Consider the following 6061-nt stretch of genomic DNA (forward strand, 5'->3'; position numbering starts at 1 on the left):
TCCATAGCAGACAGTCACAACCCAATCTGCTACCAGAAAGAGAGGGCTTTTGAGACTCAGTTGTTTGTAAACAAAAAAGCAAAAACAAGGAAACAACTAATGCATACTCCTTTTGGTGGGCAAAGATAGTTCTCATGTCGCTCTCTTCAGGTGCTGCAGTCTGCAGTAGAATCTTTTAGATGTGACTTGCTATTTGGTATGTCAAATACCTGCTGCCCCCCCCCCCTACTATCACTGATGGAACACCAATTACAGAGCGTGACCAGGCGTCCAACACATCCAAAGTATTGGAGGTGAAGATTCTGCTTGGAGGCTGCAGGTCTTGAAGAGAAAAAAGTGAGGACCAGCCACCTGCCAGAGAGGTAGGAATTCAGGGCCCATTCACACAAAAATGGGGAAAAAAACGCAAGTCAACAGAGGGTCCATTGATTTGTGATTGTACCTTTTGATCTCCTTCTGATCCATTGCCTCGCGATCCATTTTTCAATGGATGCTAACGGAAGGGCACCAAAAAAGAAATTAAAGGGTGTGAATAGGGCTAGTTCACGCCGGAACTGTTGTATTATGTTATGCTGAAAAAAAGTAATGCATGTTCTATTTTTTTTTCTTTTTTTTTAACAGAGCAGTGTGAACTAGCCCTATTCACTTCCATTCATTTTTCCGTGCCCTTATGTTAGCATCTTTTGAAAAATCATATCGCAACAGATCCGGGCTGAATTGGCCCTTAATCTACTTTTTTTGAAATGTATTGTAGATATAATTTATTTTTGAAGCAAGCGTTTGGAGAAGACAGGAGAAGTGAACAATCTAGGACAACATAGCTGAACTGGAAAAGGAGCTGAATTGGAGAATTTTTCTAAATCAGCTATGTTGTCCTAGATTGTTCACTTCTCCTGTCTTCTCCAAACCCTTCACCCTTTTTTTTGTGAAGAACCCTGATAATGTTTGCAACATAGCTGAACTGGAAAAGGAGCTGAATTGGAGAATTTTTCTAAATCAGCTATGTTGTCCTAGATTGTTCACTTCTCCTGTCTTCTCCAAACCCTTCACCCTTTTTTTTGTGAAGAACCCTGATAATGTTTGCTCTGATAACAAAGTATACTAATCCACACACCTGGTTTCCATTGTATAGTATATTTTAGTTTATGGTAACATTTGTTATTAGTTTTAACAGCTATTAGACTACGTTCACGCCTATGTGATTTATATTGCACAAAACAGAGATTTGCATTCAAGTCTATGAAAGCTGTTCACACCTTTCCGATTTGTCGCGCGGTAGAAATTGCCTGTCACGCAAAAAGGTGCAGGAGCTATTTTCAGATGGTTGTCACTAGTGATGCACCGATACCAAGTAAGTACTCGGTACAAGTACAGATACTTTTCCACCTCCAAGACTAGACTAGAGAAAAATTTTAAAGTTAGGAGGCAGCTGTCATTTGTAAGGAGCATACGGGGCTCCTGGGATTTGTACATTTCTGTTTTTTTTTGTTTTTTCATATAAATGTTTATTTGTGGTAAAACAGCAGAAAGGCATTATGGCACACTCACAAACCAGCATGTAAAACAACTTGTCTCACCACTAAGGATAATGACAGAGGTTTGGATACACGTCTTCTGCAGAGGATGTGAAAGCCGCACTGCCGCGCCAAGGCACCTCTTATAGTGCGGTCCTAACTCTAAACTATGAGAGTCTCCATCTTGGAGCACATGGGGGCAGAAGATATCAAATTGGGTGCAGGTTTGTCAGGAGGACGCCCAACCTCCTTTTATTTGTGGTAAAAGGCAATAAAATTACAAATCATTGTAACATACAGTCGTAGTACTTCAAGATACAGCACAATATTTTCGGTATGGGTCGGAACCTGGAATGCAAATTTAACAACCCCAGGGGGTTTACATGCAGGGGGGGTAAGTGTAAATAGGCATGTACTCTAATAAGTTGGGAGGTATGTCAGGCGGTTAGATTATAGTTTACCGTCATGGAATACAGCCTGGGTATCCTGATGGCAAATAAATACACGAAAGTAGTAAAGAGGCTGTAGTACATGGGGGTGACACGAAGAGTGCATATTCCAGGGACCGACACACAGTATGTCAGAAGTACAAATGATGGTTTGTATGGAAAACTACATAGGGGGGCAGGGAGAGGTGGGGAAGAAGAGGGGGGGGGGAAGAAAAGGTTGGGTAGTGTCAGGCTGCGAGTGGGAAAAGGTTAAGGGCTACTAGGTTGTTACCCGGATCTCCTATCATGTGTAAATGTGGGATCTTTACTCAATGGCCGCTGAAATAAGGACGAAAGTATGGTAAATACCCGGTCCCAATACTTAGCAACTTTTGGGCACTGCCACCATATGTGGAAGAAGGTGCCCTGGCATAGGCAACCTCGGAAACAAAGCGGAGAAGTTTGGGGTCGGAATTTGGCCACCCTCGCTGGCACATTGTACCAGCGTAGTAGTACTTTATAATTGATCTCCAACATACTGGTACAGCGTGAGCTAGATTTCGTGTTGAGCCAGGATTGTTGCCATATGTCGTCTTCCAGAGTAGACCCCAGGTCACGTTCCCATTGGGCCGTGTAGGAAGGGGCAGGATGTTCGGGGGGTGCTAACATATACGTGTAAAGTGTGGATATGATTCCAGGAGCATGAGGGTTATCTCTACAGATTCGTTCAAAAGGGCTGGGAGGGCCAGGTGGGGGCAGGTGTTTTGTTTGGGCATGTATGAAGTTCTTAATTTGGAGGTAGCGAAACAGTTCGTTAGCCGGTAGATCATAGTGTTCTTGTAGGTACGGGAAAGGCTTCTTGCCCGATTGGGTCTGACATTTTCCGAGATGCGTGAGTCCCTTATCTGTCCATATTTTAAGCTAGAGGGGCTAGAGGAAGCCGGATGAAAAGTTGGGGTTCCTCAAGAAAGATAGTAGTGGTATGTGGGGGGAAGTGAGGGCCTTTTGTTTGTTAAGGGAGTCCCAAATGTGCAGTGAGAAGGAAGTGATGGGGTTTATTGATGTGGGTCTCAGCTTAGGCTGAAGCCAGAGAAGGTTGGCTACTGAAGTATTTGGGTGAAAGGAGTCCTCAAGCTTTACCCAGCGGGGGAATTTCATATTCAGCGTGGGATTTGGTTAATTGTCCTATTTGGGCTTGTACATTTCTGTTTTTAATGTATGATTTTGTTTTTATAAACATATATAAAGGGATGCACTGAAACCAGTTTTGTGAGTACAAGTACTGATACTTGCCCAAGTACTTACAAGTACGAGTACTGATACATTTGTGTTTATTGTCATGTGATAGTTTTTCTAAAACAATACAGACTTATGATTTCAGGACAGTGGTGGAGCACCAGAGGCAGGTCCCAGCTGCAACCCTGATAGTGGTCATGAAAATGCCAAGTATCGGTGCATCCCTAGTTGTTGCCCAGTTTGGGTCTCTATGCATTGAAAACCGCATGGTTTCCAAAGCAAAAATTGCGCAAACAAAAATGCGCGACAACTGCTCAAAAACAGCTCCCCAACTCAATCGCCTTGGTGTGAACCTAGCCTAAGGGTAGCACACACAGCGGTTGCCGCACGGCCCCATTGATTTCAGTGGGGTGGCAATCGCAAAAAAAAAAATGTACAAGTTCCTTTTTCTTTTTTTTTGCGACACGGGAGGTGCGACTTTTTTTTACTTATTAGAAAATAATGGCACCCACAGTGCGGTCGGCTGCGGTGGGTGACTCTGTGACCCACCGCAGCCGGTTTTGTGCACGACTGCCGCGCGGTCAGGAGTCGCCTAGGTGTGAACCTAACCTAAATGTTGGCTCTTGTTGTTTATTTTTTTGATGCCCTACCCGCACTTCTTTTGGGTGTGGTGCAGTTTTTTTACACAGCCTTTTGCTTTCATTTTTAGTAGCTCCTTTTTGTTTCTTTTTCACAATAAACCAGTTTTAATCACAGGGTCTGCATCAATGCGGATATTCTGGGTGTTTTATGGTATTTGTGGTGTGATGTTTTAACATTAGAGTATTTAGGGTAGACCAGTGAATATTTGATTTCACAAACGTAGTTGTGTACGTGCAAAACTGAAAGTAGAGCCATCACATGACTCATGAGGATTTTGTCTGGTAAATGTTGGTTGCCTAAGAGTCTGTACTCGCACTGTACAGACTTACAGTTCTGAAATCTCCCTCATTCTTTTACTGAGGTTGTATAATAAAGCTATGAGAGAATGTTTCTAGAATTTTATTAGGGTGGAATTTTTCTGCTGGAAAAGAAAATTTGGTATTTTTGCCTTTTTTTTTATTATGGATTTGTTTCTAAAGTGGAACATTCCAATGCTGTGCATAGCAGAATTCCCAAGAAGTATCTTAGTGCCTAGCACAGTTAATTGTTCATACAGATTTTTCAGTGCCAAAAGCATGCAAATTTGCAGCTCACTTAAGTGTTACAAACGGTCCCTAAGAGCCCATTCACACTTGTGTGTTGTGGCAGTACATGTGTTAATGCTCCTTTTGTGAGGTACTGTATTGCAAAGGCAGCCCAATGCACTCTACAGTACCCCCCCTAAGGCCTCATTCACACGACTAACAGCCAGCCCATACAGACCCATGCTGCGTGCAGGGCTGTATCCGGCCGCTCCTGGGAAGGACAGGTGCTGTGTGATTTGTACGCAGCAGCCTGCTCTTCTCTATGGGAGTACACGACCGTACGGTTACCCGAACTGTATGTCCGTGCGGGTGTTGGTGCTTGGACTCAGGGATCCTGTCTGCGTATGAGTACGGACACCCGCACGGACGTGCAGGGCGGGTGAGCGTACGGCCGCATACTCCCATAGAGAAGAACAGGCTGCTGCGTACAAATCACACGCAGCACCTGTCCTTCCCGGGAGCGGCCCGATACAGCCATGCACGCCGCACGGATCTGTACGGGCCGGCTGTTAGTCATGTGAATGAGGCCCAACACTGAAATCTACCCCTGCCTCTAACCCTTTCTGTTTGTTCTGCTTGGCATTTTCACCAGGTCAGAAGGTGACAGGAAATCCCCCATTTTATAGTTGTCATCAGAACAAGAAGTGAGGGAAGTCTTTGTGTGGGGGCATCTGTTTTGCCAACATCTAAGAGGGAATTTCCCCTTTCATTGAATTTCCCTGACTCGGAACAGCGAAATAAAAAAAAAAACATGCTCCTTGGCTCCATCTTGTGACCATAATGTTGTGCAAATGTAAACGTTAGATTTTTGCAGAAGCAGCAGCACTGCAAAAACTTTATGAATGCACCCATCCAAACATGAAAAGTTATTACAGGCAGTCTCCGGGCTACATACATCCGACTCCTACTTACAAACGGAGGCTATTACTGTACAGCTGGGGTAGTTGTAATGCTACCACGCTCGTGGTGACGAGGAGTGCCCGCCTTTTTGGGTCTGGTTTGTAGTACTGTACATATATTACATGAAGTTGGCTCCTGTTAGACGTGCAGATGAGGGGTGCCCGCCTCTTCTTCTGGGTCACTGTGAGGTTTATACTGCTGTCTGTATCCTCATTAGAAAGATTTAATCTCATTTCCTGTCCTTGAGACAACAGAAAGTGAAAGGGAATCTACAGCTAGGAAGGGAAAATCACTACTGTAAGAGTGATCATGGGAAAATGGTGTCTCCACTGAAGCTTTATCACCAATCTGTTTCCACGACAACCCAAAATTTTTTAACATTTGGGCTGGAGTTACACTTAAAAAAATGTACCTGTTCCAACTTGCATACAAATTCAACTTAAAGGAGAACTATGGGGTTAAGGCTTTTCCCCATAGTTCTCCTAAGGGTAACAGGAGGATACAAACTAGCGTCCTCCCGTCACCCTAGGCTCAGGTATACTAAGACGTCGGCTAGAACTATGAGGTGAGTGAAAAGCACTCGCCTCATAGTTCTCCTTTTGAAAACAAACCTACAGTCCCTATCTTGTTCATAACCTGGGGACTGCCTGTATTCTCTGCTTTCATTTTCTAACCTGCACTAGAAAAATGCCATTTGGAACTTGATTTGTTTGGGCTGTGTATTCGCTCCTGTTTTGGTGAATTTTATAATAACAAT

Source organism: Nanorana parkeri, unplaced genomic scaffold, assembly GCF_000935625.1.
Source record: "Nanorana parkeri isolate BGI_ZX_2015 unplaced genomic scaffold, ASM93562v1 scaffold2124, whole genome shotgun sequence".
NCBI lineage: Eukaryota > Metazoa > Chordata > Amphibia > Anura > Dicroglossidae > Nanorana > Nanorana parkeri.